This window comes from Pelecanus crispus, chromosome 25, assembly GCF_030463565.1.
Source record: "Pelecanus crispus isolate bPelCri1 chromosome 25, bPelCri1.pri, whole genome shotgun sequence".
Taxonomy (NCBI): domain Eukaryota; kingdom Metazoa; phylum Chordata; class Aves; order Pelecaniformes; family Pelecanidae; genus Pelecanus; species Pelecanus crispus.
This window is the reverse complement of record NC_134667.1, coordinates 2,128,538-2,155,406: the sequence shown is the minus strand read 5'-3', so window position 1 is coordinate 2,155,406 and position 26,869 is coordinate 2,128,538. Positions and strand designations below refer to the sequence as shown.

The 26,869-nt window shown below is 53.1% G+C and overlaps 2 pseudogenes; one reads left to right on the top strand and one right to left on the bottom strand.

The window, feature by feature from the left end:
• Window positions 1-377: 377 nt before the first annotated feature.
• LOC142595951 (NADH-ubiquinone oxidoreductase chain 2-like) lies at window positions 378-8,865 on the bottom strand (annotated as a pseudogene).
• A 17,103-nt stretch (window positions 8,866-25,968) lies between these two features.
• On the top strand, window positions 25,969-26,593 carry LOC142595950 (olfactory receptor 14J1-like; annotated as a pseudogene).
• Window positions 26,594-26,869: the final 276 nt, after the last annotated feature.

Sequence of the window (26,869 nt, the reverse complement as noted above, 5' to 3'; positions counted from 1 at the left end):
TAATCATCGGTTAATGAAGGTCACAGGTAAGATGGCCGAGTGTCAAGGCGTTAGGCTGTAGTCCTTTTTACAGAGGTTTGATTCCTCTTCTTATCGGCTCTGTGGTGAAATTCATGTTGAGTTGCAAGCTCATCGATGTGTGCTAAGAGCGTGCCAGAGCCTGATAGATGGAGGCCTGTTGGTTTGGGCATCTAGCTGTTAACTAGAATTTTGTGGGACCAAGGCCCACCTGTCTAGACCAAGGCCCTAGCTTAATTAAAGTGTCTGCGTTGCACTCAGGAGATGCAGTTAGTGTCCTGCGGGTCTTAGCAGAAACTAAGAGGGTTTAACTCTTGTTTAAGGCTTTCAAGGCCTTTGGTTTTGGCTATGCTAAGTTTCTAAATGATGGTCAAAATTATGGGGGAGATAGGTAGTAGTAGGGCCGATAGGGAGGTGAGGATGGCAATCAGGGTGCTTGTTGATTTGCTGACGTGCCACTGTTTTATGTGGTTTGTGGAGTTTGGTGGGAGTGTGATTGTTGAGTAATACGCGAGGCGGAGGTAAAAGAATAGTCCTAGTAGTGACAGTCTAGTGATGGTAGTGGCTGCTGTTGTCATTTCTTGTTTAGTTCATTCCTGGGTGATGAGTCATTTGGGCAAGAAGCCTGTTAGTGGTGGAAGGCCTGCTAGGGAGAGTAGGGTTATTAGTAGGGCTGCGTTTAGCATCGGGGTCTTTGTCCATGTGGTTATGATTGTTGCTAGTTTTAAGGTTTTGGTTGTATTGAAGGTGAGAAATACGGCGGTGGTTATTAGCAAGTACAGGTAGAAGGTAAGTAGTGTAAGGCTGGGGTTGTAGATGATGATGATGATGGCTATTCAGCCCAAGTGTGAGATGGATGAGAAGGCTAGGATTTTTGGAATTTGGGCTTGGTTTAGTCCTATCCAACCCCCTAGGGCGGCAGAGGCAATAGCTATGCTGGTTAGGAGTGTCGGGCTGAGTGAGTGGGATGTTAGGAAGAGAATGGTGACTGGGGGGGATTTCATTATTGCTGATAGTAGTAGGGCAGTAGTTAGGGATGATCCTTGAAGGACTTGTGGGAATCAGAAGTGGAATGGAACTAGGCCTAGTTTTACTGCAATGGCTGATGTTAGTAGGGGGCAGGATATTGGGTGACTTAGCTGGGTGCTGTCTCACTGTCCTGTGCATCAAGCACTGGTTAGACTTGAGAAAAGGATTAGTGTCGAGGTGGTTGCTTGGACTAGGAAATATTTGATTGCTGCTTCGATAGCCCGTGGGTGGTGGGATTTTGAGATGAGAAGGGTGATGGCGACTGTGTTGATTTCTAGGCCGGTTCTGTATACATATATATAGTGCAACTATCTCTAAATAAATATCTGTTTAGACGTATTTCCAAACTTATCTATAAATAGATATATTTTAGATAAATGTCCATATATGTACGTGAGCCCTTCCTGGCCCAAAGGCGGTGGGCAGCCAATCCCAGGGCTGCCTGAGAAGACGTGGGTATGAAGGGGTGAAGAAATGGCTGCCAGCCAATCCCAGTGCCGGATGAAAAGAGGTGGGCAAGGAGGCTGTGGGAAGTGGCAGCCTCCCTGTGGGCAATGCCAGGGGCTTCCTTTGTGCCGTGGCCCTGGGGACACCGGGACGCGTGGCCAGTCCTGCCAGCCAATCCCAGGGGCTGCCTGAGAGCAGGCAGGTGTGACGGTGTCAGGAAATGGCCATCAGCCAATCAGAGAGCAGCATGAGGTGTCACCCAATGGCAGCTGACGGCCATGGCATGGCGGCACCCTGTCCCAACCTGGCGGCCAAACCAAAGTGGCGGCCCCTGTGCAGGCAGGGGCAGGGCCTTCCGCGCCTGATGTCTCGCTGGGCACAGCGGAAGGGGTGGCCGGTGCTGGCAGCCAATCAGAGCAGAGCACGTGGCGGGAGAGGAGAGGGGCTGCCAGGGCAAATGGCGCCGGGGCTGCTGGCAGGGGCCGGGACTTCCCCCGGCAGCCGCTGGGCGCGGCACCTGTCCCGCCAGGGCTGGCGGAGCAGCGGGGCCTGTGCTGCTGGCGTGTCCCAGGGCAGGGATCCCAACAGGCAGCAGGAAGGGCCCTGGGGAGCTACAAACACCCCAGCCAGAGCTGGGCCTGCGCAGCTGCCCGAGCCTCCAGTTTCCTCCGAGCTCCAGGCCCCGGCAGCGACTGTCCCGCAAAACATACGGGCCATGGAAGTGACATGGAACAGCGGCCCTGGCTGAGCCCTCGGGGCAGTTTATCTGCGCTTCTCCTCCCGGGGAGCCTGCAGCTGCCCCAGCACCGCCTGCGGTCACCGTCTGACAGCGGCACAAAAGGAGCCCTCGCTCTGTGTGGGGGCTGTCTACGCATGCGCTGGCATGGTCTCTATTTTCATCTTGCTCGTGACAGCCAGCCACAGCATAGCTTGCTCTCACCTGTGTATGGGGGTGTGGAGGGAGCACGTCTGATCCCCTGAGAGTATTGGGTCAAGGCCCTGTTTGGCTGCCACAAGGGATAATACAATAATGAGGAAAGGAGGAAGCCACAGGCAAGAAGAGACAGGGACACAAACCTGACGGGCAGATGCTGAGGGAGGCAGTGCTGGGAACCAAAGCTGGCCAGTCATGCTGATGGATGGAGGCGTGTGAGAGGGGGAGAGTGTTTATTCCAGCAAGGTTATCTGCTTGGGGACCTTGTGAATTGGGAAGCTAAGAGACAAAAGGGGAAACCAGAAGCAAAGTGTGCTGAGACAGAGACTTGACAAAAGAAAGATGGAGTGAATGACAAGAAAGGAACTTTGCCAGTCACACTAGTTGTTGTGCCATCAAGAAACTACAGGTGCCACTTCCCAGAGGACCAACCGGACTTGTCAAGTGACATGATTGTGAATCAGAGGGACCATGGACTGGGAGGGATGCGGGAATCAGGAGAGCTATGCAAAGCCATGAGGGACGTGCAGAGGAAGGGGAAGCCGGGAGGAACAAAGTGGGGGTAGGCAGAAAATGGTATAAAAGAGGCCAGGTGCGTGTAAAACTCGACTTAGTGAGGAAGGGGATGGAGTTTTGAGTAAGAGGGAAGAGCCATGGGCTGGTGATGTATTAGGAAGAAACAGGGAAACAGCTGTGAAAAGCTTCACAGGAATTAGGGTGTGTACCAATGGCTCTGCACCAATGCACGCAGCCTGGGTAACAGAGAGGAGGAGCTAAGCACCACTGTGCAGCTAGAAACCTTATGGCTGGTGTTCCCTCCAGGCCACCTGAGCACGAGGAGCCTTTTGAGGAAGCGTTCCTACTTCAGCGGCAGGAAGCATCCCACTGGGAGGCTGAGATCCTACTGGGGGACTTCAGTCCCCCTGCGTCTGCTGGAAAAGCAGCAGAGCGAGCTGTAAGCAGTCCAGGAGACTCTTGGAGTGCGTCGAGCATAATTTCTTAATGCAGGTGATAGAGAGCCCAGCCAGAGGGGAAGCATTACCAGACCTGTTGCTTGCAGGCATGGAAGAAGTAAATAGAGAGGTCAAGGCTGGTTGCAGCCTGGGCTGCAGTGATCATGCCCTGGTGGAATTCTGGATCCTGAGGGATATGGCGATATGGGCCAGGTAAGGAGTAGGGTCAGGACCCTGAATTTCAGGTGAGTGAAGTTTGAGTGGTTTAAGGAATTAGTGGATGGGACGCGCTGGGACACTGCCCTCAGGGCTAAAGGAGCTGAAGAGAGCTGGCAGCTCTGTCAGAACATTTTTCTTAGCGTGCAAGAGCTCTTGATTGCCATGTGCAAGAAATTGTGCAAGGAAGGCAGGAGGCCCACATGGCTCAGTAAGGAGCTCCTGGTCCAAGTGCAGTGTCAGAAGGAAATGCAGAGGCAGTGGCAGCAGGGCCCTGTGTCGTGGGAAGAATATAGGGATGCTGCCTGGATGTGTAAGGATGGAATCAGGAAAGCTAAAGAAGAGCTGTGGCTGAATTTGGCAAAAGATGCAAAGAATAATAAGAAGGGCTTTTACAGTTGTGTTGGCCAGAAAAAGAAGATTAAAGTAAATGTACCCACCGTGATGAATTCCCCTCTCACTATTAAATTCACCTCTAAAAAGAGAGATTTGTTAAAGGGTGGTTGACTGTTGTCAGCCACAACATCCAGTTGTTAATCCCATGTAGATGTTTTCTCCATGGTGCTTGGCAGGACATTAAAGACAGGCAGCAGAGAGAGACCTTTCCCATTTAGTCTTGGCACAGGTAGACTAAAAGACCCTTTCTTCTTCCATTTCTTAACCCATGTCCTTTTTATGAACATTTGCACCCACATCAGCTCTTGTAGGGGTTTTCCTAAATGCTCCTCATTTATCTTCATCACATTTAAAAGCAATTATGAGTAACTTGCTAACACCAAGGCCACCCAGGGGCATCCCCCGGAAAACGTCCCCCCTGTCAATGCCCCCCGGCCATGGCTGACCCCAAGTACGCTGACCTGCCCGGCATCGCGAGTGTGGGGCTGAAGCGGGGAGCAGGCAGGGCCAGGGTGTCTAGAGGGGGAGCGGGGGGAGCGGGTACGTGGGTGGCTGAGGGGGTTGGAGGGGTGTGGGAGAAGGGAAGGGGATGGGTGTGTCTGCGGGGGAAGTGAGGGCATGAGGGGTGTTTGTGGGGGGAGCTGAGGGGCTCCAGGGTGTGTGTGGGAGAGCTGAGGTAATCGGTGGTGTTTGGCTGGGAACTGAGGGGGTCGGGGGAGTCTGAGGGCAACCGAGGAGCTCGGGGGTGTCTGCTCATAAATGATCTGCCCAAGCCCCCACAGTCAGTGCGATCTCACAAGGCAGCTAAGAGGTGACCACAGAAAGAGTAAACGGACAAAAGGGGGGAATTATTCTCCAAGGATATCCCATTTTATCTGCTCTTAAATGAAACACTAAACATGGTGCCTAGACAGGCCTGCTTCGCTCCTCTTCTCTGCCAGCAGGAGAGCTTTCCCGGGGCTGCGATTCTGCTCTCTCAGTGACACTGGAGCTTTGGTGAGCGACCCTGGGCTGTGGAAGCCGGAGCTGGACCACGGGGGCTTCTCCTTCAAGCCCCATTCCCCTGCGCTGTCCCTTGCAGCCCGGACCACAAGCATCCTTCTCCTGAGGGACAAAGCTCCCTTCCCCACTAGCAGCACAAGCTGTAGGAAGCTCCCTGGGAGAACGTTTGCAAGAAACACACACAAGTCGAGCTGCCACACATCCTCTTTGTTTTATTAATTCTTCCTAAAGGAGGTCTTGGGCCTGCGGGTGGTCATTGTGGCTCGCCACCTTCTCGTGAACCTGTACTCGGTACATAGCGGTGTACAGTCAGAGCCGTCGTAGGGAGCACAGCAGCCACCTCCCTCCAACCGGTCACCTGGCATTCACGGTGTTAGTAAAAAAGGATTTGCTCGCATTTTGTTTTCTTCTCGTTCGTGCGCAGGTACTGGAAAGAAGGCAGCAGAAGTACACCCTAGCTAAAACCCCTTGTATTGCTGGCAGTAACGGTGCCTCTTGGCTGGGAGCATGAGAAGTACCCCTTTTCACGCTCTTGACCCTTTATATACAGTTTTGAGACTACTCACATACTCATTTTTGCAATGTACATAACCTATATGCTTTGGCCATGACATCCCTTGTTACCATACGCTTTTGAGGATTTGTTCACATCAACCCCCATGCAAGCATGCTTATTGCATATTTATTAGCTGAGTTTGCACTATTTTGTTGCAATTTTGGTGCTTTCAGCTGGTTTGGCCTGGTTTCTTCTAACAGCAAACCCTCTTATGCAAGTGCGGTCATTGTTGGTCAAGTTCCATTGCACCTGTGTGAAAACAGGCAACCATTTACGCAGGATGGTGCACACACCCTCCTGCCTGCAAATCGGGCAAGAACCAGGTCTGAGGCAGAGCCATCGTGGGGCACGCACAGGCAGAAGGGAAAGCAGCAGCCACCTCCCTCCGGCCCGTCAGCTGACATTCATTATTGACACTGTCGCGCACTTGTCCTACAATCACAGATGTCTGTCTTCTCTTTCTGGTTTTATTTCAAAAGAACCGGGACGTCACTGGGCGGCTCCCAAAGGCAGCCGCCAGCTTCGGTGGCAGGACCCAGTTAAGGATGTCCCTGTTCAGCAGGACCAGGATGAGGACGACGATCTGCAGGAAGGCGAGGAACAGAAGAAATCTCCTGTGGGACAGGAGAGGGGTCAGGCAGAACAGGGGGCAAATGTGTCTCAGCTCTTTCCAACCACCCTCTTCGCACAGCACCGTGGCACCTTGAACCGTGCTGGGCACAACACTCCCCGCTCAGGACTGGGGTGAGGGGCCCGGCTACCTCTCTCGGCTCTACTGTACGTCTCCCCGGTGGGCCCCAAAATCCCCCCCTACACGCCCCCCAAGCTAGGAAGAAAAGAAATACTGAACCATTTCATCCCAGAGAAGTCCAAAGCTGCCTAGTGCCCTTGGACCACTGGCACGGACATGCCAGTGCCTATGGAAGAGCCCCGGCACCCTGAGTCCCCCAGGCCACTCACCTCAGCCAAGAAGTGATGTTATGCCTCCTTGACGCCAGCTGCTCCTCCTAGAGGCCAAGGCACAGCAGGGACATGTGTTGGGGTGTGCGAGGCGGCGAGGTTTGGGGGCTCAGCCCCCCTCCCTCGTTCGCGCTGAGATCAGTGCCCCCATGTCCCCCGGGCACAGTGCAGACCCTTCCCTCCCCAAGGCCCACAGCGGGGTTGTCTGTCCTACCAGCCACACAGCCACCATCTCCTGCAGCAGCGACTCGCCTGTCTTGTCCGCCTGCGCCGCCTTCCCCCTGCTACGGACACCATGGGGTTCTGGGCTGTGAGAAGAGACCTCGGCGGGCATGGTGGCCCCCTGGGTGGCCAACAGGGAGCCAGGGTGCTGCCCAGGCTCTGCCGGGGCTGGCACCAGGCACCGCAGCATCCCAGCACTGCACAGACCCACCCCCTGCCCCTGTCCCGCCCCAGGCCTGGGGGGCATGGAGGAGAGCCTGGGAGCTGCTCAGAGTGCTGCAGAGCTGCTTGCAGGAGTCCTGAGTGGCACAGAGGGGTTTTGAGCTGCTTAGGAGAAGACAAAGGGCTCTCCAGAGCAGGCTGGAGCAGCAGACAGGAGCCACAAAGATGTCTGCAAGTGGCAGAGCTCTGCCCAAAGCTGCTGAGCATCCCCCACCCCGCTGCCCCAGGTTTCAGTCGGGGCCCCATCGCCACTCACAAAGCTGTTGGCTCTCGGAGGCATTCCTGTCTCTCCAGGAGGTGCTGGAGCTTGTTCCTGAGCAGCTGGAGAAGCAAAGGGCCCGGTCAGGAGTCCATGACATGTCTGCTCTGAGGGGGCTTCCCCCCACAAACCTGTGGAGCCCCCGTCCCTCCTGTCCCCAGTACCTTCTTGACCTCAGCCTGCTCCTGAACAGCTTGTGCCAGCTCTGACCACTGCTCCCCCTGCAAAGCACGCGGGACACATTGCAGGGAGCCATGGTGGGAAAGGGCATCCCCACTCAGTCCCCAGGGCACTGGGAGGTCAGGCCAGGGCCAGGGCGGCAGGCACACGGGTGTCCTGGGGCCAGCACCATTGCTCAGCAGCTCTGGCCACTCCCCGAGGAACTTCTGGGTGCGGGTCACAGACCTTGATCAGCTCCCGCACTTTTGTGCCTCCCTCTGCCTTTCCCTGACAGAGGTGTGCCTGGGAGAGAAGGGGGAACGGGAACGGCTCCAGGAGGGGCACGGGGTGGAGGAGGACCCATGCCACCGGCCAGGGTGCAACACCAGACTCCCCATCGCCTCCCCTCCAGCCCATGCCTGGGTTCCTGTCACACCCGGTGTCCCCGTACAGCCAAGTGAGGGTCACTCATCGCACCCCCTTCCCCAAAGCCATAGTGCTGTGCCTGCTGTGCCTGCTGTGCCTGCAGACCCATCAGGGTCCCCTCTGCAGCACAGCCACAGCCAAGAGCCTGGGGGATCTCCAGAGGCCCAATCCCTCCATCATGGATGCCATATCCCGGAGTAAATATCCTCCGCAGCCACACCACTGCCTGTGGCTGCTGGGCTGCACGGACCCAGCACTGGCACCCCCCTCCCAGACCCTGTCAGAACGGGCCTCCTTTACCCCTGTACCTTCAGCACCTCTTCCAGGCTTGCAGCTGCCTCCTCCTTTGCCAGCTGAACGTGCTCCTGTGGGAGAGGAGGGGAAGAGAAGCAGCCATCAGGGCACCGGGACGCTCCCACGAGTGCACTCATGGCTCCCTTCGGGCACTGCCTTTGCCTTCACGTCCCCTCTCCTTCCCAGCCCTGCAGGCACTGCAGGCAGCCAGAGCGACCCCCAGGCCCAACTCTGGACGCGGTCCACAGCTGGACATGGGGCTGAGCAAGTGGCTCTAGGTGACCCTGCTTGAGCAGGGGCATTGCACAAGACCAGATGATCTCCAGAGGTCCCTTCCAGCCTCAACCAGTCTGTGATTCTGTGAACTCACCTTTGCCTGGGCCACCAGCCCCTCCAGCTGCTGGAGCTCCCGGCGGTTGTTCTCAAAACACCGCGCCACAAGACGGTTCTGGGAAGAGGAGCCGGACACAGGCACTGAGCCCCTGACACAGCCCCAGGTGCCGCAGCTGGGGGACGTGGGCAGAGGAGGGGACACTGACCTCCATGCTGAGCTCCTCCATGGTTTGCCGCAGCTCCTGCTGCTGCTTGCCCTGCAGGGGGAAAGGAGGGCTCAGGGGCTCAGGTCTCGCAGCCCCAGCCCCCGGGCACAAGGGGAACACTCCACACCTACCAGACACTGCAGCAGCTCCTTGTGCCTTTGTGAGTCGCCAGAACACTGCAGCAGGCGCTCCCGGAGCATGCGGAGGTCCTGCTTCAGCACCTCTGCCTGCATGGCTGCACCTGTGTGTTGGGAGCCAGCAGGGTGTGAGGGGCACGGCCATAGGAACCATCAGGGACGGCCAGGGCTGGCACGGGAGCCTCCCCCAGAGAGGGGCTCCGTCAGCTGCCTGCACTCACACACCTGCGTCCCACTCAGCCAGCAGTCCTGGCCAGGTGTGGTGCAGGGCTGAGGAGAGAAGGAGTTTCTCCTGCCCTGCTTTGCCGGGCACCCGCGCGGCCCCTCTGCACAGTGGACGCCGGAGAGGTCGTTGGCGAGTACTCTCCATACTCCTGCCCAGCAGCACCCAGGTTCTCCTCCAGATGCTCCCCTGTCTCTGGGAGCAGCACCCTTTGTACCCTCCAGGGCACCCGTGTCACAAGCCCACAGTGACATCACGGTGACACGGCCACCACTGCCCACTGTGACACGACAATCACCTCCCCGGGGCTGGTGCCAAGAGCTGACGTGGGAAACAGGGCATCACTCTCAGCACCCACTCTCAGCACACGGCCGGAGCAACCACGGTCACCGCGTGTCGGCCTCTCCCCGCGGGGTTTGCCTGTCCCGCAGAAGTCCAGCTGCGGCAGCTCCCCACACCAGGTCCACGCGGGAGCCGGGCTGCACATGGACTCCCAGCAGGCACACGCAGACACTCACAGAGAGGCGCGTGCAGCACGGGTGTGCACGGACGCACACACCGCTTGGGCTCCAAGACAGGGCTGAAACACCCAGCCCCCACCAGGATCCAGCACCCAGCTCCGGGGCGGAAGTGCAGCCCAGGAAGGGGAACAAAAAGACTGGCCCTGTGCTCTAGTCTGTGCTTGCAGGCTGCCAAGAGGAGTGGAGTGTCTCTCCTGCTCAGAGAGCCGTGGCTGCTGGCACGCAGGGGAGCACCAGGAGGAAGGGGTGGGGGCACCTGGCAGGCAGGCAGTGACTGAGGGTATCAGGGCTGTCTGGGGGGAAGCAGAAACATCTGTGAGGCTGATGTCTTTAACAACGCCCGGTGAGCAGCATTGCTGCGGAAAGCCACCTGCCACGCAGGAGCATGGAGCGTGCCGAGCTTGAGCCTCTGGATATGAAGCAGGGTGTGAAATTCACTGTCTGTCATCGCAGCACCTCTCTTTTGCTCGACCTTTAAGTAATTCATTAATACCTGACGGGCGTTGCAACCTGTCCTGTTTTCTGATCATTTGGGTTTGTCCATCTGAGGGAAAACCCCATGCCTTTCCTCAGCTGCAAATACCAATAGAGAGAGCATTGTAGGTGGACGTAGTGCTGGCGATGGAGATGCCATTGCAGATGCCCAATCCATTTACAGAAGAAGATACCGTTGCAGCTTCCATTGCAGATGCAAATACCATTTCAGATGGCCCTGCAGCATGAATTCGCATTGCAGACGCCACTGCAGATACCTTTGCAGATGCACAGTCCATTGGCCAGAACATTGTAGATGCAGGTGCCATTGCAGATATCCTTGACAATGCCTTTTCACATACAGCCATAGACAGCAATCCCACGAGGAAGATACCGACTCAATTGCAGATGCAACGGCAGATACAGGGGCACATACAGACAGAAGACACCTACCATTAGAGATACAAGTACAGTCACAGACACCGTTACACATACACTTGCAGGGGCAGTCATAGATACAGACAGAACTGCACACGCAGTTCCAGCCACCAGAAGAGCCCCAGCCACGAGTACACATTCAGTTACAGCTATGGATACAGATACAGAGACCGATCTCGCTCCTGGGAGGGGAACCATTACAGAGAGAGCTGCCGTTACACATACAGGGAGTGGTAGACATACCACTGAAGGTACAGGGAGTATCTGCATCTCCATTGGGTGACTGCAATGGCTTCAGCATCTTTGAGAGCAACTCTAAAGGCAATTGCATCTGCAGGGCCATCTGCAGAGGTATCTGCGTCTGCAAGGCCATCTCCAGTGGCATCAAGGGCTCTATCTTCAAAGGAAGCTTCAACGGCATCTCCATCTGCAATGGCGTCTGCAAAGGTAGCTGCATCTGCAACGGCATCTTCATCTGAAGTGGTGTCTGACATGGCATCTGCATCTCCACTGGTGTCTGTAATGGTTTCTGCATCTGCAATGGCGTCTGCAATGGCACCTGCATCTTCAACAGCATCTCCATCCACAACCTCATCTGAAATTGTATTTGCATCTGCAATGGCATCTGCATCTGCAGTGGTGTCTGCAGTGGAGAGCGTACAGAAGCACACAGAGCATTGCAGACGCTATGGCTTTGCAGATGCCATTGCAGATTCAAATGCCATTGCAGCCACCATTTCAGCTGAACAAGCCACTGCTGGCAACCCTGCAGGTGCTGCTATCAAAGCAAACAGCACTGCAGAGGCAGGTACCACTGCAGCTGAAGAAACCATTGCAGATGGCATTGCAGATCCAGCTCCCGCTGCAGGTGCAGAGGCCCTTGGAGATGAAGATCCCATTGCAGCTATCGATAGCATTGCACATACTGATACAGGTACCCACGCCATTGCCGATGCCACTACCAGGACTGTCACAGATCCCAACACCAGTACAGAGAAGGCGATAGCATTACAGGTAGTCACACAGATCCTGAGATCATCAGTGGTAGACAGTGCACAGCAAGTTCCCATTGCAGATGCTATTGATGATGCATAGAGTGTTGCGGATGCCAGAGCAGATGCGGATGCCATTACAGACAGAGACAGCATTGCAAATGGCATGGCAGATCAAATACCATTGCAGAACCCATTGCACAGACCTTTGCAGATGCACAGATGCCACAGTGCAGACACCAAAGCCAATAGCGCTGCAGATGCAGACGCCATGCCAGATGCAGATTCTGCTGCAGCTGCAGATAGCACTGCAGAAACCACCGCAGAGACCATTGCTGATGCAAAGTCAGGTGCAGGTACACTAGGAGATGCAGAGGCCACAGCAGACACTCAGAGCATTACAAATGCCTTTGCCGATGCAGAGGCCATCGCACATTCTGATCCCACGGCAGATCGAGACATCAATAGTGTTACAGAGTGACACACACGTACTGAGACCAATAATGGTACCTGGCGTTAGGGATATCATTGCAGGTAGAGGCAGAATTACTCGTGCACGTACAGAAACCAAATACACCATTTGCCATGGACTGATCCAGACGGCACTGGAACAGGGTGAAGCTCCAGAACATCTGCAGTACATTGATGACATCATTGTGTGGGGCAATACAGCAGAAGAAGTTTTTGAGAAGGGAAGGAAAACAGTCCAAATCCTTCTGAAGGCCGGTTTTGCCATCAAACAAAGAAAGGTGAAGGGACCTGCACAGGAGATGCAATTTTTAGGAATAAAATGGCAAGATGGACGTCGTCAGCTCCCAATGGATGTGATCAACAAAATAACAGCTATGTCCCCACCAGCTAGCAAGAAGGAAACACAATCATAGAATCATAGAATTGTTTAGGTTGGAAAAGACCTTTAAGATCATCCAGTCCAACCATTCACCTAACATTACCAAGTCTACACTAAACCAAACAAGGGTAGACTAGACTAAACCATGTCCCCAAGTGCCACATCTGCCCATTTTTGACCGCTTGCAGGGATGGTGACTGCACCACCTCTCTGGGCAGCCTGTTCCAATGCTTGACCACCCTTTCCATGAAGAAATTTTTCCTAATATCCAACCTAAACCTCCCCTGGTGCAGCTTGAGCCCATTTCCTCTTGTCCTATTGCTAATTACGTGGGAGAAGAGACCAACACCCACCTCACTACACCCTCCTTTCAGGCAGCTGTAGAGAGCGATAAGGTCTGCCCTCAGCCTCCTCTTCTCCAGACAGAGTGCCGTCAGCCGCTCCTCATAAGGCCTGTGCTCCAGTCCCTTCACCAGCTTCGTTGCCCTTCTCTGGTGTCCTGGTTTCGGCTGGGTTAATTTTCTTCCTAGCAGCAGGCACAGTGCTGTGTTTTGGATTTAGTAGGAGAAGAATGTTGATAACACGCTGATGTCTTTAGTTGTTGCTGGGTACTGCTTATGCTAGTCAAGGACTTTTTCAGCTTCCCGTGCTCTGCCAGGGGCACAAGAAACTGGGAGGGGGCACAGCCAGGACAGCTGACCCAAACTGCCCAAAGGGCTATTCCATACCATATGACGTCATGCTCAGTACATAAACTGGGTGGGGGTTGGCCGACTGGGTATCGATCGGCGGGTGGTGAGCAATTGCATTGTGCATCACTTGCTTTGTATATTCTTATTATTATCATCATTATTGTCATTATTATATTGTTATCATTATCATTAGTATTTTACTTTACTTCAATTATTAAACTGTTCTTATCTCAACCCAGGAGTGTTTCTCACTCTTACTCCTCCGATTCTCTCCCCCATCCCATCGGGGTAGGGGGAGTGAGCGAGCGGCTGCGTGGTGCTGAGCTGCTGGCTGGGGCTAAACCACGACAACTATAAATTGGAGAATGCTGCTGTCACCTCTTCTCTGTATAGAAACTGGGGGGAGTTGAGCAGGGGGCAGCGATTGCTGCTTGGGGACTGGCTGGGGATCGGGTCAGTGGGTGGTGAGCAATTGCATCATAGAATCATAGAATCATAGAACGCTTTGGGTTGGAAGGGACCTTTAGAGCTCACCCAGCCCAACCCCCCTGCAGGGAGCAGGGACAGCTTGAACCAGATCTGGTTGCTCACAGACCCGTCCAACCTGACCTTGAAGGTTTCCAGGGATGGGGCCTCCACCACCTCTCTGGGCAACCTGTTCCAGTGCCTCACCACCCTCAGTGTGAAAAATTTCTTCCTTATACCCAGTCTAAATCTATTCTTCTTTAGTTTAAATCCATTATTCCTTGTTCTGTCACAACAGGCCTTGCTAAAAAGATTCTCCCCATCCTTCCTGTAGGCCCCCTTTCAGTACTGGAAGGTCGCAATAAGGTCTCCTCGCAGCCTTCTCTTCTCCAGGCTGAACAACCCCAACTCTCTCAGCCTGGCCTCGTAGGAGAGGGGCTCCAGCCCTCGGATCATTTTGGTGGCCTCCTCTGGACCCGCTCCAGCAGGTCCATGTCCTTCCTGTGCTGAGGGCCCCAGAGCTGGACGCAGGGCTCCAGGTGAGGTCTCACCAGAGCAGAGCAGAGGGGCAGAATCCCCTCCCTCGACCTGCTGGCCACGCTTCTTTTGATGCAGCCCAGGATAGGGTTGGCCTTCTGGGCTGCAAGCGCACATTGCTGGCTCATGTCCAGCTTTTCATCCCCCAGTAGCCCCAAGTCCTTCTCCGCAGGGCTGCTCTCCATCCCTCCATCCCCCAGCCTGCATTGATATTGGGGGTTGCCCCGTCCCAGGTGCAGGACCTTGCACTTGGCCTTGTTGAACCTCATGAGGTTCACAGAGACCCACCTCTCCAGCTTCTCCAGGTCCCTTTGGATGACATCTCGTCCTTCTGGTGTGTCAACCGCACCACTCAGCTTGGTGTCGTCTGCAAACTTGCTGAGGGTGCACTCGATCCCACTGTCTGTGTCATGGATGAAGATATTAAACAGCACTGGTCTCAGTACGGACCCGTGAGGAACACCATCTGTCTCCATTTGGACATTGAGCCGTTGACCATTACCTTCTGGATGCAACCATGCAACCAATTCCTTATCCACCTGTCGTGGTTTAGCCCCAGCCAGCAACTAAGCACCACGCAGCCGCTCGCTCACTCCCCCTACCCCGATGGGATGGGGGAGAGAATCGGAGGAGTAAGAGTGAGAAACACTCCTGGGTTGAGATAAGAACAGTTTAATAATTGAAATAAAGTAAAATAGTAATGCTAATAGTAACAGTATAATAATGATAATAATAATAATGATACACGAAGCAAGTGATGCACAATGCAATTGCTCACCACCCACCGACCGATACCCAGACAGTTCCTGAGCAGCGATCGCTGCTCCCTCCGCCCCCCCCCCCCCCCCCCCCCCCCCCAGTTTATATACTGAGCATGACGTCATATGGTATGGAATAGCCCTTTGGTCAGTTTGGATCAACTATTCTGGCTGTGCCCCCTCCCAGTTTCTTGTGCGCCTGGCAGAGCATGGGAAGCTGAAAAAGTCCTTGACTAGCATAAGCAGTACTCAGCAACAACTAACGACATCAGCGTGTTATCAACATTCTTCTCCTACTAAATCCAAAACACAGCACTATGCCTGCTGCTAGGAAGAAAATTAACTCTATCCCAGCCGAAACCAGGACAGTATCCACCCCTTATTCTATACCATCTACGTCATGCACAGGCCCTCCCCTTTCCAATGTGTTCTAATTAATCACCACCGCTTTCCCTATCTTGATATACACACAGATATCATTCCCTTCGTCTATGGCCCATTCCTCTAAAATGTCCATTGAGTTCATTTAGCCCGTGACTTTGGGTTCCATCTGTCATCACAGTCTTTCAGAGCAGGAGCGGTGGTGTGCAGTGTTGGACTGTTGCATGCTGAAGTCAGTTCTCATTCCAACACGGTTTCATCAAAGTTCATTTTCATTAAGCTGGGCAATTCTTACTGCAATACCATTGATGCGGCATATAGCAATCATAATATATAGTATTATATACTTAATATTAACCTACTATTATTATTATATTAACATGCAGTTAAGAGATAACATATAGTTAAGCGATAACATACAGTATTATAAAGCAATTAATATCATACAATTCAGTTCATTAGCTATTTTCACCCAAAATCAAATTCCCTTGAGGTACACATTGGAATTCCCCATCCTTTTGCATCACCCACCAAGTGCACCCAGGTCCTTGAGCAAAAGCAATCCCACGAATGGGTTTGCCTTTGCCAGAGGGGGAGGTCACCCAGACTGTCTTCCCCAGCATATTTTTCATGTGCACTACAGGAACTTTATCTCCTTCTACAGTACGTAAAAGTTTTGATTGGGCAGGGCCAGCTCAATTGGCAGATCCCCTGGTGTTGACTAACCAGGTGGCTTTTGCTAAATGCGTATCCCAATGTTTAAACGTCCCACCACCCATTGCTCTCAGGGTAGTCTTTAACAATCCATTGTATCGCTCAATTTTCCCGGAGGCTGGTGCATGGTAAGGGATGTGATACACCCACTCAATGCCGTGCTCTTTGGCCCAGGTGTCTATGAGGTTGTTTCGGAAATGAGTCCCGTTGTCTGACTCGATTCTTTCTGGGGTGCCATGTCGCCACAGGACTTGCTTTTCAAGGCCCAGGATGGTGTTCCAGGCGGTGGCATGGGGCACGGGATATGTTTCCAACCATCCAGTGGTTGCTTCCACCATGGTGAGCACATAGCGCTTGCCTTGGCGGGTCTGTGGGAGCGTGATGTAATCAATCTGCCAGGCCTCCCCATATTTATATTTCAGCCATCGTTCACTATACCCAAGGGGCTTGAACTGCTTGGCTTGCTTGATTGCAGCGCATGTTTCACACTCATGAATAACCTGTGCAATACTGTCCATAGTTAAGTCCACCCCTCGATCACGAGCCCATTTATACGTTGCATCCCTTCCTTGATGGCCTGAGGCGTCATGGGCCCACCGAGCTATAAATAATTCACCCTTATGTTGCCAGTCCAAATCCACCTGAGCCACTTCAATCTTAGCAGCCTGATCTACTTGCTGGTTGTCTTGATGTTCTTCAGTGGCCCGACTCTTAGGTACATGAGCATCTACATGACGAACTTTTACAACCAGGTTCTCTACCCGGGCAGCAATATCTTGCCACAATGCGGCAGCCCAGATTGGTTTGCCTCTGCACTGCCAGTTGCTCTGCTTCCATTGCTGCAGCCAGCCCCACAGGGCATTTGCCACCATCCATGAGTCAGTATAGATAAAGGACTGGCCACTTTTCTCTTTCAGCAATATCTAAAGCCAGCTGAATGGCTTTCACCTCTGCAAACTGACTCGACTCCCCTTCTCCTTCAGCAGTTTCTGCGACTTGTCGTATAGGACTCCATACAGCAGCTTTCCACCTCCGATGCTTTCCCACGAGACGACAGGACCCATCAGTGAACAGGGCATATTGCTTTTCATTTTCTGGCAATTTATTATACAGTGGGGCCTCTTCAGCACGTGTCACCTCCTCCTCTGGTGATATTCTAAGTTTTTTTCCTTCTGGCCAGTCCATGATCACTTCCAAGATTCCTGGATGACCGGGGTTTCCTATTCGAGCCCGTTGTGTGATCAATGCAACCCACTTACTCCACGCAGCATCAGTTGCATGATGTGTAGAGGGGACCTTCCCTTTGAACATCCAGCCCAGCACCGGCAGTCGGGGTGCCAGCAGGAGCTGTGCTTCAGTACCAACCACTTCTGAAGCAGCTCGAACCCCTTCATATGCTGCCAGTATCTCTTTCTCAGTTGGAGTACAGCGGGCTTCGGATCCTCTGTATCCCCAACTCCAAAACCCTCGGGGTCGACCTCGAGTCTCCCCTGGTGCTTTCTGCCAGAGGCTCCAGGCAGGGCCATTCTCCCCGGCTGCAGTGTAGAGCACATTTTTAATATCCTGCCCTGCGCGGACTGGCCCAAGGGCTACTGCATGAACTATCTCCCGTTTAATTTGTTCAAAGGCTTGTTGTTGCTCAGGGCCCCATTTGAATTCGTTCTTCTTCCGGGTCACTTGGTAGAGAGGGCTTACGATCTGGCTGTAATTTGGAATATGCATTCTCCAAAAACCCACAACGCCTATGAAAGCTTGTGTTTCCTTTTTGCTAGTTGGTGGGGACATAGCTGTTATTTTGTTGATCACATCCATTGGGAGCTGACGACGTCCATCTTGCCATTTTATTCCTAAAAACTGGATCTCCTGTGCAGGTCCCTTGACCTTACTCTGTTTTATGGCAAAACCAGCCTTCAGAAGGATTTGGACTATTTTCTTTCCCTTCTCAAAAACGTCTTCTGCTGTGTTGCCCCACACAATGATGTCATCAATGTACTGCAGATGTTCTGGAGCTTCACCCTGTTCCAGTGCCATCTGGATCAGTCCATGGCAAATGGTGGGGCTGTGCTTCCACCCCTGGGGCAGTCGGTTCCAGCTGTACTGAACACCCCTCCAGGTAAAAGCAAACTGGGGTCTGCACTCTGCTGCCAAAGGGATGGAGAAAAATGCATTAGCAATATCAATTGTGGCATACCACTTAGCTGCCTTTGACTCCAGTTCATACTGAAGTTCTAGCATGTCTGGCATGGCAGCACTCAGTGGCGGTGTAACTTCGTTCAGGCCACGATAGTCCACTGTCAGTCTCCACTCCCCATTAGACTTTCGCACTGGCCATATGGGACTGTTAAAGGGCGAGCGAGTCTTGCTGATCACTCCCTGGCTCTCCAGTCGACGAATCAGGTTATGGATGGGAATCAGGCAGTCTCGGTTGGTGCGATATTGCCGCCTGTGCACTGTTGTGGTAGCAATCGGCACCTGTTGTTCCTCAACCTTCAGCAACCCTACAATTGAAGGGTCCTCTGAGAGACCGGACAAGGTGGACAACTGTTTAATTTCCTCTGTCTCCAAGGCAGCTCTACCAAAAGCCCACCGGTACCCTTTTGGGTCCTTGAAATACCCTCTCCTGAGGTAGTCTATGCCAAGGATGCACGGAGCATCTGGGCCAGTCACAATGGGGTGCTTTTGCCACTCATTCCCAGTTAGGCTCACTTCAGCTTCCAGTACAGTGAGCTGTTGGGATCCCCCTGTCACTCCAGAAATACAAATGGGTTCTGCCCCTCTATAGTTTGATGGCATTAGTGTGCACTGTGCACCAGTGTCCACTAGAGCCTTCTACTCCTGTGGGTCTGACGTTCCAGGCCATCGAATCCACACAGTCCAGTAAACCCGGTTGTCCCTTTCCTCCACCTGGCTGGAGGCAGGGCCCCTCTAACACCGGTCACAGTATTCGCTGTTCACTTCCTGTAAATGTGAATCAAAAGTTCCCTGATCAAGGTCGGAAGTAAAATTAGCCCTCTTACTCTGTCTCGGGAACTGCTCACTGGAAACTGGAGCTGCAATTTTCCTGGGAGAACTGCCTTTTCTAATAGTTTTTCCTTGCAACTCACGCACCCGTGCCTCTAAGGTTGAGGTGGGTTTTCCATCCCACTTTCTCATGTCCTCTCCATAATCACGCAGGTAAAACCACAGGGTGCCCCGTGGTGTGTATCCTCTGTATCCTCTCTCTTGAGCATAGGGACGTTGACTCCTAATGGCTGAGACACTGGTCCGTGCAGGTGGGGAGTAGGACAGATCCTCTCTGAGTTGTTGGAACTCTTGGCACAGTTTTTCCACAGCCGAGACACAGGCCCGTAGGGAGGAAGAGAGCTTTTCTTCGTAGTCCCGGAGTTGTCTAGCCACTTCATCCACCGTTGGTGCCTCGTCGTCTTTCCAGGCTAGTATTGCCAACGAGTTGGAATACGATACTGGTGCGCTCCGTACCACCTTCCGCCACATGGATTGTGTGCACCTGACTTCATCTGGGTCTTTGGGTAACCGCTCATCATTCAGGTCACTGTAAATCACCTCCAGCACGCCTAATTCCCTCAGGTACTGGATACCTTTCTCTACGGTGGTCCATTTGCTTGGGCGGTATAAAACATCCTCCTTGAAGGGATACCTTTCCTTCACGCTTGACAGAAGTCGCCTCCAGAGGCTGAGCGGTTTTGCCCCTTTTCCAATTGCTTTGTCAATGCCCCCTTCCCTGGAAAGGGATCCCAGCTGCTTGGCTTCCCTACCCTCTAAATCCAGGCTACTGGCTCCGTTATCCCAGCATCGGAGCAGCCAGGTGATGATGTGCTTGCCTGGATGACGACCAAAATCTTTTCGCATATCTCGCAGCTCACTCAGGGATACGGATCGGGGGGTCACCATCTCATTTATGGGTTCTTCCTCCTCTGGTTCTCATGATGGCCCTGGTTCATCTTCATCCCTTACTAAACGAACTGATTTCCTCGTGTATTTTTTCTTCTGTATAGGGGCAACTGATACCGGCGCAGGTTGGTTCTCTGGTTTAGCCGCAGTGTCTGTCACTGGGGTTTGAGTAGCCGCAGCGCCCATGGCTGTGGTTTGAGTAGCCGCAGTGCTCATGGCTGTGGCTGGAGTAGCCACAGTGCCTGGGGCAGGGGTTTGAGTAGCTGCAAGGCCTGTAGTGGGGGTTGGAGTAGCCGCAGGGCCTGTAGTGGGGGTTTGAGTAGCCACAGTGCTTGTTGTTTTGTCATCAGATCCAGAGACCTTCTCTTTCTTTTGAGGGTACTGATTAGCGTTGACCACGGCTCGATAGGCATGGGCCAGTCCCCAGCATGTTGCAATGATTTGTGTCTCTCTGGAGCTACCAGGGTGACAACATACTTCTTCCAAATACTTTACTAATTCTTCAGGATTTTGCACTTGTTCAGGGGTGAAGTTCCAAAACACTGGAGGTCCCCACTGCCCTAGGTACTTGCCCATACGTTCCCACACACCCTGCCACTCATAACTATCCAGCCTTGGGGAGATCTCTGGATGGTATTTTTAAACTGCTTACTGACCTTTATCAAAACGGAAACAACATTCCCAAGAATTATCAATAGAAGTATCTTAACTGCCCAGGGGTGTTCAAGATACAGGAAAGTTGTTGTAATGAAGGAGGAAACATCATAGAAGAAAGCAGCAAAGGTGCCATTCTGTATTTCCTCCACAACAAGCCTCTCAGAGTAAGAAGTATAATTGCTAACTCTCTCCATGAGGTAGTACCCGAAGTACAGTAGTGACTTCTGTATGAAACCCAAATACCAAAGAATGCTCAAGGTCAGGGTTTTGATAAGGAGCCTCCCAAGCAAAAGATCATGAATCACGGCAGAGCATAGCACACTACACAAACTGACAGCAAGCTTTAACGTGTGCTGCAAAAAAAAGAACATGGTGCAGATCAGAAGAACTAATATCGTGACCGGCAACAGTTAACAGACTCCTTAATACACTCTGGTTAATCTGTTGTTATCTCAAACCCTTCGTGCCCCACGTTGGGCGCCAAAAAGGACTGTCGTGGTTTAGCCCCAGCCAGCAACTAAGCACCACGCAGCCGCTCGCTCACTCCCCCTACCCCGAAGGGATGGGGGAGAGAATCGGAGGAGTAAGAGTGAGAAACACTCCTGGGTTGAGATAAGAACAGTTTAATAATTGAAATAAAGTAAAATAGTAATGCTAATAGTAACAGTATAATAATGATAATAATAATAATGATACACGAAGCAAGTGATGCACAATGCAATTGCTCACCACCCACCGACCGATACCCAGACAGTTCCCGAGCAGCGATCGCTGCTCCCTGCCCCCCCCCCAGTTTATATACTGAGCATGACGTCATATGGTATGGAATAGCCCTTTGGTCAGTTTGGATCAACTATTCTGGCTGTGCCCCCTCCCAGTTTCCTGTGCGCCTGGCAGAGCATGGGAAGCTGAAAAAGTCCTTGACTAGCATAAGCAGTACTCAGCAACAACTAAAAGCATCAGCATGTTATCAACATTCTTCTCCTCCTAAATCCAAAACACAGCACTGTGCCTGCTACTAGGAAGAAAATTAACTCTATCCCAGCCGAAACCAGGACACCACCAAACAGTCCACCCATCAAATCCATATCTCCCCAGTTTAGAGAGAAGGATGTTGTGGGGGACCGTGTTGAACGCTTTACAGAAATCCAAGTAGATGACATCCATTGCTTTTCCCTTGTCCACTGATGCAGTCACTCCTTCACAGAAAGCCACGAGGTTGGTCAGGCAGGACTTGCCCTTGGTGAAGCCGTGCTGGCTCTCTCGAATCACCTCCCTGTCGTCCATGTGCTCGAGCATAGCTTCTAGGAGGATCTGCTCCATGATCTTCCCAGGCACAGGGGTGAGGCTGACAGGTCGGTAGTTCCCAGGGTCCTCCTTTCTTCCCTGTTTAAAAATGGGCACAACATTCCCCTTCTTGCAGTCCCCAGGGCCTTCACCTGACTGCCAGGACTTTTCAAATATCATGGAGAGTGGCTTGGCAACTACAACAGCCATGTCCCTCAGGACTCTGGGATGCATCTCATCAGGTCCCATAGACTCATGTACATTGAGGTTCCTCAGGTGGTCTCGAACCTGATCTTCCCTTACAGTGTGGGAGGGGCTTTACCCCCCTGTTCCCCATCTTGCGGTCCATCGATTTGGGAGGGGTGAGGAGAGAGGTTGCCAGTGAAGACTGAGGCAAAGAAGTTGTTGAGTACCTCAGCCTTCTCCTCGTCTGTTGATCCTAGGTCACCATTCTTGTTCATTGCGGGGGGTGGGGGGGGGGTACGCTTTCTTTAATCTTCACAGCTGTGGACATGTTACATCCCTGGCTGCAGGGCAATGTGCAAGAATGTCCTGAAGGGATCTCCCAGAGCTGGCACGTCCCATGGTTGGTGCAGAGGAGAAGGACATGCTCTGGAGCAGGGATTTCCTGCTTCACTGTTAGAGGGACAAGGCATGACCGCTGCCTTCTGCTGGGGATGGCTGCAGGGGTGTGAAGCCGGGAGTACCCCCAGGGCTGTCCAGGGCTGTCCTGCCAAGCAGTTTTGCTGCGCCTCAGGGGGCTGTGTGCCGGGGCAGGGACTCTGCCGCCTGCCAGGGTCAGCACTCAGCCTGCCCGGGGAGCTCGCAACAGCGCTGCGGGGAGAGGCTGTGGGTGGAAGGAGCGATCCCCAGGAGGGCAGGGTCTTTGCTGCTGAGAGGGTGCTTGTTGCATCAAGAGAGGCTTTGGAAGGTACCCAATTTATCGCTGTAAGTCTGGTCACGTTCAGTACACTGAACTATCACGATTATGGATTCACAAATAACGTAGGCACCTTTCGTCTAGTCGTGATGCATGAACTATCACGGCCACACTTAAAGCGTCTGGTCGCATTCAATGACTGCTACCACAGCTAGACCCATAAATCAAAGCAATTTATTAAAGCAACAGACACACAGGTTCTTTGGATTACCAGTGATAAATTCACTGACTGCAAGGCACATGCAAATACCAAAGCTTAGAGTAACACAGATGCATCAAAAGACATAAAAGCGACTCTATAGAGGTTTCTAATTTTTCTGGGGAGGCACTTGGTACGACCAAGTGTTAGATTCTTACCCAAAGGTGTCCCGATGCGGGGGGAAGAGAGGCTCAGCCCGTTGACTGATCCCAGAGGTCAGAGTAGTACACGATGGTATCTTCCCTAACATCCCCTCTCTCTTAGGCTAATTTATAGTATTTTTACACATCAGGTGGAGCTTGAGGGACTCTAGTCATACATACTTGTGTTACGATTGGTGTAAAGCTTTCTCACTTCATTTTAAAGGTACAGGCTCGGAAAAATTCAGAGCGCAGGCTCAGCAAGGAGTGGTCTCGCCTTAGAGGAGGGTAGGTTTTTGGATGGAGGTGTGTTTTGGTATTATAATGACATTATAATGAGCAAAGTGTACCAAAAGGACAGCATTTTGTCAAAATCAGGACAGCTTGTCGGCTCAGGGCATCAATTATGCAGCTTATCAGTGCCATGGTGCTCTTCTGAGTCCCTTATCTCAGAGCTGGGCCGTGGTGTCTCCACACCACTCCTCCCTCTGGGCAACTCCCCTTAGAGCCAGCGCACCAGGCTCTCCTGATATTGCTGACATCCAAGGTTGCAGGCTTAGGGAACTTCCTGTGGGATAGATTCCTTGCATCCAGCTGCATTCCACCCGGAAAGCTTCTTCAATGCTGTGCCTTTCTTGAAATTGTAAATCTAAGTCTGATGTCTAAGTTACCTCCAACAATTACTCCACAGTGCTGCGTGGGTCAGAGCTGTTCACAGCTCCAGAGCACCCCAGGACATTGGGTGATGCTTCAAGGGGAAGGACACAGCAGCGATTCATATAAAGACAAGGAGATTTCCCGAGTCTGGCTTTTCAATTTCCTACTCTTGGCTGATGGGAGAGGGGAAATGGAAAAGGAGCTCTCAAGTTTGAACAAGTCACTGAGACTCCTGAACTGTGACTTTGAGTGATCCGTGAGTCTGCTAGGAGCCTCCTGAAGCACCTTCAGCCACTTCTCTTCCTATGGACAGCCCCTGCATCACCTTTGCTGGATTCATCAGGGTTGTTCTGGCCTGCCCTTTTCCACCTGCAAACAAGAACATGCACCCAGGCAGTGCCCTGCCAACAGGCAGGTTGCTGCAGGGCCAAGGTGAGTGCACAGAGGCTGGGATGGGGCCAGTGAGTGCTGATGGGAAAAAGCCATGGGGCAGGGAAACACCCCCTAGGAGGAAAATCTCCAGGCAGCAAGGATATGATCAAGGAATGGGAGGAAAGTAAAACCAGAAATCTTGTGGGAGGGAGGAATCAGAGCTGTGTATCTCCCCTCCCAGTAGAGATGCCTTCCCCTGAGCAAGCCCCCTTGCCTCCTGTCCCAGCCAGCAAAGCCTCTGCCCTCAGGGCCGTGGGCTCCAAGGCATGAACCACCTCCTCAGCAGGCAGAGCTCCAGCAGAGCCGTGGGGCAGCTCTCCAGCCACGCGTCCACTTCCCTCTGCAGAGCACAGGGGCTGAGAGCAGCTGCCCAGCAATGTCGGGGAGGTGGCCCAGCTGGGTAAAGGTGACGCTTTCCTGGGTGCGCAGCTGCCTCTCTGCTTGCCTCTCTCAGCCAGCACCCCAGGGTACTTTTCCTTTTTCTCCACCTACCTGTGCTATTGTTCCTGCTATCTTGCTCTTGCTGTCAGGCTCTCTGGGGATGGGAATTTCAGCTGCGCAGTCACTGATCATGTGGGTGCTCCCATGCAGGTGTGTCCATGGAAATGAAGTGCCCCAGCTTTCACCTGTGGGGCTGTGGGGAAGGCAGCCTGTGGAGCTGGGGAATGAGCTGGCTTTTTGTTAATCAGATGCCATCACTAGGACACTTGGCTGTCTCCTTGAGGTGTCCTTCCAAGCTGTGAGCTGCCCTCCAAAACCCAAACCTGTCCCATAGCACCTTTGTGTTTTCTGAAAGTCCCACAGAGAAGTGCAGAGATGCTACGACCAAGGAAATGCTGTGGGGTTGGTGACATGAGCCATGCATGTCCGTGCCTAGAAGCGGGGTGAGGAGACCTTGAGAAAGGGAGAGATATTGAGTGATCTGTGGTTGATCCATCTGCCCCCAGCCTTGTCTGGTGACTTTTCAGGGTAACATGGGAGTGTGATCACCCTCCATCAGAGAATGGTGTCATTCCAGAGTAGATGGGAACAAGACGGAGGGACAGATCAACTCCCCTCACTCTGCTCTAAGCCACAGGCAATCCTCTTGCTTTGCAGGACTCACTCTGTTCTCCCTGAGAGCAGCAGCAATGCTGAGGGTTTCTGACATCCAAGAGCACTCCCCAGGTGAGATGAGGGGAGCTGTCAAGAGCCCCAAACCCCTCAAACTGCTGTTGCCATCCCCATGCCTTAGCACTGTGAGTGCAGATGCTGACAAGCCCTTCTGCGTCAGGACCATTTTCACCTGAGCAAGTCAAACAGCAGGACTGCCCCTGCCCCCACGGTGCCCATGAACCCACTGCTGCAGAGCAGGGCTGACTCCTCGGCATGCTGTGGGCAGGGGCCCTGTCCTCACGGCACACTTAGCCAGCATCAACCAGGGCTCCAGCCACGGAGCTGAGGAGAGTCTCCTGGAGGAAGACAATGGGGTGTGCTTGGCAGGGGGAGTATCTATGGGAAATGGCTTTGATTGTGCTCAGAGAAGTCTCCCCTAACTTACTGTGTTTTCCTCCTTGAACAGTGCCCCATGCCCGGAGCAGCAGATGTCCAACGGCAGCTCCATCACTGACTTCCTCCTCCCGGCGCTGGCAGACACGCGGAGCTGCAGCTCTTGCACTTCTGGCTCTTCCTGGGCATCTGCCTGGCTGCCCACCTGGGCAACGGCCTCACCATCACTGCCATGGCCTGCCACCACCGCCTCCACACCCCCATGTACTTCTTCCTCCTCACCCTCTTCCTCCTCGACCTGGGCTCCATCTCCACCACTCTCCCAAAATCCATGGCCAGTTCCCTCTGGAACAACAGGGTCATCTCCCACTTGGGACGTCCTGCACAGATCTTTTTTTTTTTTTTTCTCTTCTTGATCTCAGCAGAGTATTCTCTCCTCCCTCTCATGGCCTATGACCGCTACGTGACCATCGGCAAACCCCTGCACTACAGGAGCCTCCTGGGCAGCAGAGCTTGTGTGCACATGGCAGCAGCTGCCTGGGGCAGTGGCTGTCTCTGTGCTCTGATGCACACAGCTTGCGCAGCTTTTCAGCACCACTCTGCCAAGGCAACGCCCTGGATCAGCTCTGCTGTGAAATCCCTCAGACCCTCAAGCTCTCCTGCTCAGACGCCTACCTCAGGGAAGCCGGCCTTACTGTAGTTAGTGCCTGTTTATTCTTTTTCTGTTTATTTTAATTCCGGTGTCCTATGTTCAGATCTTCAGGGCTGTGCTGAGGATCCCCTCTGAGCAGGGACACTACAAAGCCTTTTCCACGTGCCTCCCTCACCTGGCTGTGCTCTCCCTGCTTGTCAGCACCGCCACGTTTACCTACTTGAAGCCCCCCTCCATCTCCTTCCCATCCCTTGACCTGGGGGTGACTCTTCTGTACTCGGTGGTGCCTCCTGCAGTGAACCCCCTCACCTGCAGCATGAGGAACCAGGAGCTCAAAGATGCACTGAAGAAGCTGAAGAAAGTGTGGAGCTGCTGCTTGGAGCTTCAGGGAGTTAAAAACTCTCCCATCTTCCAGTAGTCTGCCTCAAGGTCTCTTTAGCCAACTCCTTCATTGCTTTTGTATCTGTCCTTTGCTATCTCTGGGTCTCAAAGAGTTCTTGTATGGATGGTCCTTGTGGAAGGCAGAGCTCAGCAGGTCCTGCTTCCACATAGCAGCCAGCTGAGGTGTGTGGTTTATGGTTTCCTGAATGGAATCATCTTTTACTTTTCTTGCTTGGTAATGAAGAGAAACCTTTCTGTGCCTGTGAGCAGCCAGTTCTCTGAGGCAAGCAGGTGGGAGTTGGTGCAAAGGAGC